The 13,407-nt window shown below is 44.9% G+C and overlaps 1 pseudogene; it reads right to left on the reverse strand.

Annotated features, from left to right (window-relative positions):
- The window catches only part of LOC135508773 (kinesin-like protein KIF21A), a 45,669-nt pseudogene that overhangs the window by 11,753 nt on the left and 20,509 nt on the right, over positions 1-13,407 (reverse strand).

Genomic DNA, 13,407 nt, shown 5'->3' on the forward strand with positions numbered 1-13,407 from the left:
GAGAGAACATGAGACCTGCATGATCATACTGTATAATCATGTGCCTGTCTCTGTGTGTGCATGCATTTGTTTGTCTGTAATATTACTGTTATTTCTAAAGGAATAAAGTTTTGGTTTCTACTGGCCTAGGAAGGAGACTTACAATCCAATAGGGCAGGTTTAAAGAACATGTCGTGCAAAGTCAGGCAAATTGAAAACAGATTAAGCAGCAGTTCTATGAACATGCAGGAAGTAGCTGGTTAGCAGTCAGCACAAGCTGGCCCAGACTTACATGCTGCCCATCTTAGAGGCCAAGCCAGGAGAATGAGCCATAAAGTCTCTGTCCCTGACTGATGAGCCAATGGGGGTCTCAGGATCTCTGCCCTCTTCTGGTGTTTCAGCCAATGGGAGACAGGGGGAGGAGAAATCACCGCTGGGCATGTCAGGGGTGGCGTCACTATTGGCGTAGAGCAACTCCATCTGAGTGGTGGTTCTTCTACGAGCCTGCGAGGGGTGAAACATATTTACATTCAAGAAAACAACAAGCTTGGAAGAGGAAGACTAAACACACAAGACCTCACACGCCCCCACGAGGACAGTAAAACAAGACCTCACACACCCACGTTTTACTGTCCTCGTGGGGACAAGACACACACACGTCTCCACGAGGACAGCAAAACAAGACCACACACACACGTCCCCAGGAGGACAGTAAAACAAGACCACACACACGTCCCCAGGAGGACAGCAAAACAAGACCACACGAGGACAGCAAAACAAGACCACACACACACACACAGCAAAACAAGACCACACACACACGCGTTCCCACGAGGACAGTAAAACAAGACCACACACACACGTTCCCACGAGGACAGTAAAACAAGACCTCAAACGCACAATGCCACTGACCCTACATTACTCATCTCATATGTATATACTCTACTGCATCTTGCCTATGCCGTTCTGTACCATCACTCATTCATATATCTTTATGTACATATTCTTCATCCCTTTACACCTGTGTGCATAAGGTAGTTGTGAAATTATTAGGTTAGATTACTCGTTTGTTATTACTGCATTGTCGGAATTAGAAGCACAAGCATTTCGCTACACTCGCATGAACATCTTCTAACCATGTGTATGTGACAAATAAAATTTGATTTGACATGATTTGACACACGTCCCCACGAGGAGATATAACAAGACCTCACACACACACACGGCCCCACGAGGACAGTAAAACAAGACCAGACACACACACGTTTTGCTATCCTCGTGGGGACAGCAAAACAAGACCTCACACACACGAGGACGTAAAACAAGACCACCCCCACGCCCCCAAGAGGACAGTAAAAACAAGACCACACACACACGTCCCCACGAGGACAGTAAAACAAGACCACACACACACGTCCCCAAGAGGACAGTAAAACAAGACACACACACACGTCCCCAAGGAGGACAGTAAAACAAGACCACACACACACGTCCCCACGAGGACAGCAAAACAAGACCACACACACACACACACACGTCTCCTTACCGAGGACAGTAAAACAAGACCACACACGGCCCCACAGGACGTCCCCAAGAGGACAGTAAAACAAGACACACACACGTCCCCACGAGGACAGTAAAACAAGACCACACACACGTCCCCACGAGGACAGTAAAACAAGACCACACACACGTCCCCACGAGGACAGTAAAACAAGACCACACACACACGTCCCCACGAGGACAGTAAAACAAGACCACACACACACACGAGGACAGTAAAACAAGACCACACACACACGCCCCCAAGAGGACAGCAAAACAAGACCACACACACACACGCCCCCACGAGGACAGCAAAACAAGTCCCCCACGAGGACAGCAAAACAAGACCACACACACACACGCTCCCACGAGGACAGTCCCCACGTGGGGACAGCAAAACAAGACCTCACACACACACGTCCCCACGAGGACAGTAAAACAAGACCACACACACACGTCCCCAAGAGGACCACCACACACACACACGAGGACAGCAAAACAAGACCACACACACACCACGAGGACAGTAAAACAGCAAAACAAGACCACACACACACACACACGTCCCCACGACAGCAAAAAACAAGCAAACAAGACCAGCAAAACACACACACACACGTCCCCACGAGGACAGGACGTCCCCACGAGGCAAAACAAGACCACACGTCCCTAAGAGGACAGCACGACCACACACACACCCCACGAGGACAGCAAAACAAGACCACACACACACGTCCCCACGAGGACAGCAAAACAAGACCACACACACACGTCCCCACGAGGACACAGTAAAACAAGACCACACACACACACGTCCCCACGAGGACAGGACGTCCCCACAGTACAGCAAAACAAGACACACACACACGTCCCCACAGTCCCCAAGAGGACAGCAAAACAAGACCCACACACACGTCCCCACGAGGACAGTAAAACAAGACCGCACACACACACGTCCCCATGAGGACAGCAAAACAAGACCACACACACACACACGAGGACATTAAAACGACACCACACACACACACGGACCCATGAGAACAGTAAAGCAAGACCACACACACAAAGACAGTAAAACAACACCACACACACGAGGACAGTAAAACAAGACCACACACACACGTCCCCACGAGAACAGTAAGACAAGACCACACACACACGTCCCCTCGAGGACAGTAAAGCAAGACCACACACACAAAGACAGTAAAACAACACCACACACAAGTCCCCTCGAGGACAGTAAAACAAGACCACACACACACACACACGAGGACAGTAAAACAAGACCACACACACACGGCCCCACGAGAACAGTAAAACAAGACCACACACACACAGTAAAACAAGACTACACACAAGGGATGGTAAGTTAGTACTGAGCATTAACAAACTAGAGACTAGCCAACAATGTAGACCATTTTTCTTGCACAAGAATTTAATGACGGAACAAAGCCTACATAAAGGATAAATGCTGGTTGTGTATTTCTTAAACTGCTGTATTGTCCAATTGGAATAAATATTATACTAGTGGCATATAATATACCATTATATGAAAATACTAACATTATATGATTAACATAATACTAACATACTAAACTCAAAAAAAGAAAACGCCCCTTTTCAGGACCGTGTCTTTCAAAGATATTTGGATTTTTACGAATTAACTTCACAGATCTTCATTGTAAAGGGTTTAAACACTGTTTCCCATGCTTGTTCAATGAACCATAAACAATTAATGAACATGCACCTGTGGAACGGTCGTTAAGACACTAACAGCTTATAGACGGTAGGCAATTAAGGTCACAGTTATGAAAACTTAGGACACTAAAGAGGCTTTTCTCCTGACTGTCAAAAACACCAAAGGAAAGATGCCCAGGGTCCCTGCTCATCTGCGTAAACGTGCCTTAGGCATGAGGACTGCAGATGTGGCCAGGGCACAAATTGCTATGTCTGTACTGTGAGATGCCTAAGACAGCCCTACAGGGAGACAGAACGGACAGCTGATCGTCCCCGCAGTGGCAGACCATGTGTAACAACACCTGCACAGGATCTGTACATCCAAACATCACACCTGCGGAACAGGTACAGGATGGCAACAACAACTGCCCGAGTTACACCAGGAAAGCACAATCCCTCCATCAGTGCTCAGACTGTCTGCAATAGGCTGAGGGAGGCTGGACTAAGGGCTTGTAGGTCTGCTGTAAGGCAGGTCCTCACCAGACATCACCGGCAACAACGTCGCCTATGGGCACAAACCCACCGTCGCTGGACCAGACAGGACTGGCAAAAAGTGCTCTTCACTGACAAGTCGTGGTTTTGTCACACCAGGAGTGATGGTCGGATTAGCGTTGATGGTCAAAAAATGAGCGTACACCAAGGCCTGTACTCTGGAGCGGGATCGATTTGGAGGTGGAGGGTCGGTCATGGTCTGGTGCGGTGTACCACACACAGCATCATCGGGCTGAGCTTGTTGTCATTGCAGGTAATCTCAACAGCTGTGCTACAGGGAAGACATCCTCCTCCCTCATGTGATACCCTTCCTGCAGGCTCATCCTGACATGACCCTCCAGCATGACAATGACAACCAGCCATACTGCTGGTTCTGTGCGTGATTTCCTGCATGACAGGAATGTCAGTGTTCTGCCATGGCCAACGAAGAGCCCAGATCTCAGGGACACATTATTCCATTTCTGTTCGTCACATGTCTGTGGAACTTGTTCAGTTTATGTCTCAGTTGTTGAATCTTGTTATGTTCAAACATATATTTACAAATGTTATGTTTGACAGTTGACAGTGAGAGGACTTTTAAATAAAAAGTAAAATGTTAATATAATAATGTTATAATATTATACTAATATACACATTTATACTAATTTCTCATCCAGGTTGAGGATAGTGCATCTGCAGTGGACAGATGTAGATTGAGCAGAACCAGGATGACACTGCCAACACAATTTTGTATTATTTTAGGAGGCTGAAGTCAGGGGGACATAGATATGTTTTTTTTTAGTTTCACCTCCAACAAAAGTGTGAAAAGTCTGTGGTGCAGAAGGTTTTTCTTTTGTAAAGATGGGACCAACAGGAAGTGGTGAAGAGAACCATGCTTTATTCTAATTCATTTGTATGGCATTTGCAAAGCCAACAGAGAATAGCAGACTGGAAGCATATCCATCAGAGTGGAAGAGAATGAGAACAGCATTATGCATAGAGGTCATGCTGAGGCCTACTTTCTAAGGTCCCCTGAAGTTAACATTGAGGGCCTGTTCATCGGTAGTCAGATGTCTGCTCATGGAGAGCAAGTACGCAGAAGAAGGCTAGAGCGCATTATAGATGTTGTTAAAGTCATAAACAAGAGGGGTCTGAGCTACAGAGGCATGCTGTCTGAAACAGCTTATACACTAGATGACAGCAGCATTGACCATGGCAACTTTTTAGAGATGATCATTATGGGAAAGTATGACCTGTGTGTGAAAGAGCATCTCACTGCCTGCATAGAGTTTGGGTCAAGAGGGGGCAGAGGCTCTCTAATCACTCTATTATCAAAGACTACCATCGATAACGTCATTACCACCACACAACACACAGGCTACCATAGCAAGTGAAATCCAGGAAGCTGGTATGTTTTCAGTCCAAACTGACACTATGCAGGATATTACAACACAAGATCAATGCTCTATTATAGTCAGATATGTGACAAACATCCTCCATGAGAGGCATCCACTGGACAATACTTTGTCCAGGTACAGAGTGAGGTACTGGAAAACATGAAGCTTGACATCAGCAAGTGCCTTGTCAATTCCACTGATGGAGCCTCCAGTATGCAAGGCCAGTATAAAGGCTTCTCTGCCCTGCTCTCTGGAAAGCCCACCAATCAAGTGCAGTGCTATGCACACATTATTAACCTTGTTTTGGCAGACACAACAGAGTGTCTTGGCAAGTGGGTCACTCATTAACAACATAGCTGTGTCCTTCCGTGAATCCTACCAGAGGATGAACATTTGGGAGACGCCTTGCTCCAATTGGAGAGACACACTGGTGGGCTAAAGACAGTGCCTTAAAGAAGGTCTTTGGAGCTTTTGGAAATCCAGATGAGGGTCTGAATGTTGGTGTCCTTCTTCTATGGTTGAAAGTGTGAGATCAGAAAAACATCAACACTACTGCACAGGTCAAGGCACAAGGATACATTGAGGGGTTGCTGAAGTATGAAACAATACTTACAGCTCAGATATTCCTTAGAATATTTTAGGTCGCCTCACCAGTCTCAAAATATCTTCAAACAAGTGGAATGGACATTCTGTCTGCACATCATATGATTGTGTCTACAGAGGAGTAGCTGAAAGGAATAGCAAGACATTTTGAAAAAGTCAAGGTAGCTGCAGAAACATTTCTTCAGTGGGCCAACAGGAAGTTGCAGGAACGGGATGAGGAAACAGAGCTGGAGTTTGAAACCACTCTACCAATGAAAAGGGCTCGAAAGAAGAAAACCATGGCTGGAGAGATGGCACAAAACAAGACTTTTACTGGGGCAGAGAGTGAATACAGGACTGGTGTCCATCATCAAATTCTGAGTAATGACACTTTGTATGTCGTCATGGCTCTTCTGGACCCTAAACTTTAGTCAGCTAACATCCAGTGCCAGTGGCCTTCTACAGCAAATGTTTGATCAAATTTGACAGCAGAACAACGGTGGCCAGTTTACAGAGTGAGCTCATGAGACTGGCAGAACAGCGGACTAGGTTAAAACAATCAGGATTTGAAGAACACACAACCAGGACTATGGAGGATCATGGACCTGAAGGAAATGAAGACGAGGTGGAGATGGTGAACAAGAGCTGTTCATCTAGCAAGGACTGTCCAGTGTGTTGCTACTGTATTCTTAGTCAGTACAACCTATTGACTGACGCATACCACATCCTGGGCCTTGCTTACAGGTTCCTACTTACCCTGTCAGTAACCCAGGTAGCTTGCGAGCAGAGCTTCTCTACTCTGAAATTCATGAAGAGTAGGCTCAGGGACACTCTCTCAACAGCACCTGGAGGCTTTTATGCTCATGACTACTGAGCGAGATGTTTTAAAGGCCCTGGACAGTGACCTGGTTATAGATGGCATTGCTGAGAGAAGTGAGCTGCTGCAGAAATTGATCATTTGAGGTAGGAAATATGTTTATTTACATTTTATTCTATGACTTACCTACTCTGGTCTTTTCACCACACATTTCATCCTGTATTATTTGTTTTACTGGTCAGATGGTTCCAGAGATTCTTGCCACCTTGCTGCCAGTGCCATTATGCCAATATGTGCTCCTTCTAGCCAGCCTCCTCCTAAGAGCAACACATTCCCTTGTTCTATTTACTAAAGTTATTGTTATAAATATTGTTCAGTAATCTTGCTGACGTGACGTGGGTTGTGGTGTATCGCTGGGGCGTTTTGGTGGGCCGGTCTGAGTCAAAAAGTCCAGGGCCATTTTCCATTCCCAGTCCATCCCTGCCTACGAGGATAGTTAAACAAGACCTCACACACACACACACACACACACGTCCCCACGAGGATAGTTAAACAAGACCACACACACGTCCCCACGAGGATAGTTAAACAAGACCACACACACACACACACACACGTCCCCACGAGGATAGTTAAACAAGACCACACACACACACACACACACGTCCCCACGAGGATAGTTAAACAAGACCACACACACGTCCCCACGAGGATAGTTAAACAAGCACACGTCCCCACGAGGACAGTAAACACACACACCGTCCCCACGAGGATAGTTAAACTAGACCACACCACACACACACACACGTCCCCACGAGGATAGTTAAACAAGACCACACACACACACACACGTCCCCACGAGGATAGTAAAACAAGACCACACACACGTCCCCTCGAGGACTGTAAAACAAGACCACACACACGTCCCCACGAGGATAGTTAAACAAGACCACACACACACACACGTCCCCACGAGGACAGTTAAACAAGCCCACACACACACGTCCCCACGACAAAACAAGACCATACACACGTCCCCACAAGGACAGTAAAACACACACTAACAGACTGATAATCATACCTTGCTCCTTGTTTTGGTCTCTCCACAGAGTTTCATTAGATCTGATGCCAGGGAGCTGGAACGAGGAAGTGGAATGCATGAGTTTACATTTGACTTATGGTTTTATGGTAACTAATTAAAAAAAATGGAATTTGAGTGATACTGACTGTCCCTCTGTTGCAGGACTCTGGGCAGATTCGTCACTGCTGCTGTCATCCCCGTTCTCTGTGAAATTCAAGGACCAAAAACATCAGTTGTACTGTATGTCATAACCAAACAACATCCATAGACAACTATTATTCACTGTGTGTTATGACTAAATAACAACAAACTTAAGTTGGTTTACTTTTGAAGTTCTGTCTAGTAGTCCAAATACCTGCCCATTGTCAAACCAAACATGGAACAAGGACAAAACCTTTTACTGAACCAAAGGTTATGCTAGTACTGTGTTGGCTACAAACAGATGTTAACAAGATGTGGTTTAGATTATTGAACAAGGTAGATGTGATGATAATGGACAAGGAGAAGAAGCAGATGATGTCAGCGCACACACACACACTATTTTCCCACAAGTTGCTTGGAAAAGTCTGAAAAGAACTGGTCCTTGTCCAGTCACTGAGATGGAAGCGTTGACAGGGCTCCAGGGGTTGAAAAGGGTGAGAGGGTAAAGAGAGGTCAGGTGTGAGGGGCTAGAGAGGTCAACAAGGTTGGAATCATTAGTCTGACTGTCAGTATGGTTTGCCTACAGGGTCCAACTGAGACAAACTTCCTGGTTCTACCTGTGAAGGGCGGAGTTCTCTAAAGATACAGGTACAGTAGTTATATTAGCAGGTGCTACACTATTAGGCATGGTGGCTGTAACACACTGGGAGAGGGGTTCTTTCACATTGGGAGGAAAGAAGGAGGGTCAGCTGACAGATGGAGGAGGCCTGAAGACATTACACCTCATGCACCTGCTCATGTTATGTTGCTGAGTTAGTTTCCAGGAGAGGGACCCATGCATTCAGATAAACATATATATAAATATAGAGACAGAGTCTGGTGTCTGTTACTTACCCAATGGCATGTTACCTAGCTCTGTATACATTAAGGCACCATGGGCAGGGGAACAGAAAAAGGCAACACACAAATCAAAAACACATTCATTCATTCCCCCATAATCAAAAACACATTCATTCATTCCCCCATAATCAAAAACACATTCATTCACATTCCCCATAATCAAAAACACATTCATTCATTCCCCATAAATCAAAAACACATTCATTCATTCCCCCATAATCAAAACCACATTCATTCATATTGAAAAACAAAACAAAAGACAGCATATGAGTGCTCGGTCTACTGTTCGACAGTCAGGGCATCCTCATCAACAGATACTGGTTCAATGGAACCATAACCAAATGTTAAACAACCCCGTAACAAAACACACCTCTCTATAACCATACAAACCATGAAACAAAACACACCTCTCTATAACCATACAAACCATGAAACAAAACACACCTCTCTATAACCATACAAACCATGAAACAAAACACACATCTCTATAACCATACAAACCATGAAACAAAACACACATCTCTATAACCATACAAACCATGAAACAAAACACATCTCTATAACCATACAAACCATGAAACAAAACACACATCTCTATAACCATACAAACCATGAAACAAAACACACATCTCTATAACCATACAAACCATGAAACAAAAACACACATCTCTATAACCATACAAACCATGAAACAAAACGCATCTCTATAACCATACAAACCATGAAACAAAACACATCTCTATAACCATACAAACCATGAAACAAAACACATCTCTATAACCATACAAACCATGAAACAAAACACATCTCTATAACCATACAAAACACATCTCTATAACCATACAAACCATGAAACAAAAAGGTCAAAACAAAAGTGACAGAGCCAGAGAGGCTTGGCTTAGTCCAACTGACATTTGTGTGATTGCAACAATTTGTCACGAGGTGACTTTTAAAAGCAGCATCTATTCAGGAGGAGGCAATGAACAACATCAACTGAAACAGGATATTTAAATCATCATGCAGTAGACCATAGTCACCCAGCCCTGGTTCTGGAGGCCATCCCAACAAATCAGTGTGCTGACAAGGTGAACACAAACATGCAGGTTCAATGCCTTTGCTTAGATACTTTGGCTGAGTTATTGCTTCAATCCTACATAATTATGGGGTGAGCCAGACCTGTTAGCGCTGTGGGCTTGACCTCACGGACTGCCAGTGGCAAAGGCTGAGTAGGTCAGGGTCAAGGCCTCGGACTGAACTACAGGATGTAGGCCCGGAATTTGAGCCAGTTAAACAGCAGGAAAATAATCCCCAAATGATTAATGTTTCATTAGGGCAAATCAGGTCACGAGGATTTTAAAGTGGAAACTACAAACTTTAGAAGCCTTTTTAAATAGACCACATACACTACAAGCTTTAAATTTCCTGTTGATCTTACATCTGTATACGTCATGCAGTGTGTGGCTGGCAGGTTGCCCCCACGAGTGATGTTACCTTGCAGGACGTTCCCCAGCACACGTCCAGTTCGAGGGTAAAACTCAGCCTTCTCCTTCAGCATGTGGAACAGCAGCTGGTTCTGAGGACTGGCGCTGGTGATCTCCACGATCTGCTTCAGCCTGCCCTCCATCACCTTCACCTGGGACTCCCTCTGAGCCGCCTGCAGACCCTGGGATTGAGGTCAAAAGTCAGCTATAAGAAGGGTCACACTAAAAGTCAGCAATCAGTGCTATGCTTGTGTGTAAGACTTCACAGTGCACACACGAAAGATGAATACACAATGAGGACGTCCTCACGGGTGCTTGTAAACATATACACACAGAACTAAACACATTAACAATCGTAGAAACAGACTTTAATTGGGTACATATGGAACCTCCCCACGAGGGTTAAACTAAGTCAATTCTCGGATAAACCAATGGTCCCCACGAGGATGGGGTAGGAACTAGGGAGGGACAGGTAAACGGCAGTAAGTTATTTACTCTGTTGATGGCCATAGACATGAAGTGGTCCAGCAGGAAGCGGGCTTCACAGCACAGGAGCTGATGACTGTAAAACATCCACCGTGTCAACCTCCTCCTGGAAATGCAGATATTATGGTCACAGTCTATAAAAACTGCCTAATATCAGCCCAATCACCTTCCTGTGTGCACCTGCTTGCACGCCTGCGAGGTCTGTGCAAGACGTGCACATTACGTGCACGCCTGTGTGTGCATGTGCGCGTGACCGCGTGTGTCACCTTGGCTTCCTCCATCTGCATAATGTTGGCCTGGCAGTCCTCGAGGCTGTAAAACAAGACCACATGTAGTCCCCACGATGTTAAACAACCACACGTCCACTTCCACGAGGACAGGGAAGCACACGCCCCCTCGAGGACTGTAAACAAGACCCCTCCCCGACCAGCCTGTCCCCACGAGGACAGTTCTCCCACACACTTGAGTCAGCTCCTCACGTTGCTGTGGACAGGAAGAGGACACGATCGAGGACAGTAAAACAAGATTACACACACGTTTTCGAGGACAGTAATGTTAAGACTAACACTCTAATTTTAGGTTAACATGGTAAGTGTCATACACATATGTAAGGACAGTAAATTCACCAGCAGTTCATGTTAACCATACAGCTCCTTGTTTACCTTCCACAGAGTTTCATTAGATTCATGCCAGGGACTCCATGTTGGATATGGTTACCATAAAACTCTGCATGTAAACATCAGAAAAATGACGCTTGAGTGATACTGACTGTCCCTCTGGCCACTCTGGGCAGAATATATGCCTGTTGACCGCCTGTGAAATTAGGACCTGACACATCAGTTGTACTGTATGTCATAAATCTCAAACAAGATCCATAGTACACTGTATTCTTTGTGTGCATGCAAATAACAACAAATAAGTTCTCTCGCTAGAAGCTGTAAAAGCCAAATACTGCCCATTGCTCAAACACAACATGGAACAAGGACAAAACCTTTAAACCAAAAGGTTATGCTAGTACTGTGTTGTCCAGTCCCCACCTGGTTCCATTGGTGAACAAGGTGGAGTGATGATAATGGACAAGGAGAAGAAGCAGATGATGTCCGCAGGGCCATGCTGTTTTATACAAGTTCCTGGAAAAGTCCTTAAAAGAACTGGTCCTGGCCTGTCACTGAGATGCAGACACCTGACACAGAGACAAAGGGTGAGAGGGTAAAGAGAGGTCAGTGTGAGGGGCTTTGAGATTGTGTCAACAAGGTTGGAATATAGTTTACAGCAGTATGGTTTATACAGGGTCCACATCTTTTTACAAACTTCGTGTTGCTACCTCCTCAGTCTTCTCGCAAAAGATACAGCTCCTGTTGTTATATTAGCAGGCTTCTACAGCTTAGGCATGGTGGCTGTAACACACTGGGACATTTCTTTCACATTGGGAGTAACGCCAGTAGCAGGGTCAGTTGCATTAGCATGGGGGAGGCCTGAAGACAGTAGTAGTAAGTTGCATTAGCACCTGGCATTTAGTAATGGGAGTAAGTTTCATGGGATTCAGGAGAGTAAGTTGCATTAGCATGGGATTCAGTAAACCAGTAGCAGTAAGTTGCATTAGCATGGGATTCAGTAACACCAGTCAGTAAGTTGCATTAGCATGGCATTCAGTAACACTAGCTCTGTTACATTAAGGCATTCAGTAATGGCAGTAACAGAAAAAAAGGCAACACACAAATCAAAAAAGTTGCATTAACATGTGCTTAAAGCAAAAACACATTCAAATTCCCCATAACTCAAAAACATTTACATTAACTGGATAACGAGCTATAAAACACAGTCATTGGGTCCCCATGATGAAAACCCGTTCAGCTCCAAGCCTGAAAAACTAAGCAAAAGACCATATGGTTCGGTCTCCTGTTTGACAGCTGGTCCTTCTCAACAGATACTGGTCTCTCCGGTTTCTCCTGTCAACCCGGTAACAAAACACTGTTCTTCTCCTGCTGATCCTTCATCTGCTATAACCATACAAACCATGAAACAATACAGCACATCTCACATTTACATCAATATCATTAAACAAAAACATTCCTGGTGGAGCCATACAAACCATGAAGCGGACCACATCTCTATAACCTTCATGAAACAAAACACATCTCTATAACCATACAAACCATTCAAACAAAACACATCTCTATACCAACAAACATTAACAAACCTCACAGTGGTTAACCATACAAACCATGGTTCAAAGTACGTCTTCTTGATACCCATGAAACAAAACACATCTCTGTGACGTCCAGTTGAAGCTTCAAACATCTCTATAACCATACAAACCATGAAACAAAAACAGGCGTGCGTGTTCCATTCAAACATGAAACAAAACAAACTTCTGTATAACCATTGTTCATGAAACAAAACACATCTCTATAACCATACTCCTGAAACAAAACACATCTCTATAACCTTATCAAACCATGAAACAATCCACTGAGCCTAAGAGGGGGGAGGGGGGTAAAGACAAAAGGGTCATTTCTTGACCCAAGGAATATCCCTTCTCTGCTGTAACCCTTCACACCTGTGACTCTATTGGTCAGCTGCTCACCAGGGGTCTTATTTACCCAAGGTGCTTGCACATACACTCTAAACCTTGCCTGCACCAGTTTTCCTGCAAATGTTGGTAGTTCTACATTTTGAACCTGGCAGGTAAGTGTGCGCATCTCCACGCATATCACAGGACGTCTCTCCCTTTCTGACACAACTGGTTTAAATGATTCCTGCTACACAACAAATAGTAGTCTACCATTT

The sequence above is a fragment of the Oncorhynchus masou genome, chromosome 22 (assembly GCF_036934945.1).
Source record: "Oncorhynchus masou masou isolate Uvic2021 chromosome 22, UVic_Omas_1.1, whole genome shotgun sequence".
Lineage (NCBI taxonomy): Eukaryota > Metazoa > Chordata > Actinopteri > Salmoniformes > Salmonidae > Oncorhynchus > Oncorhynchus masou.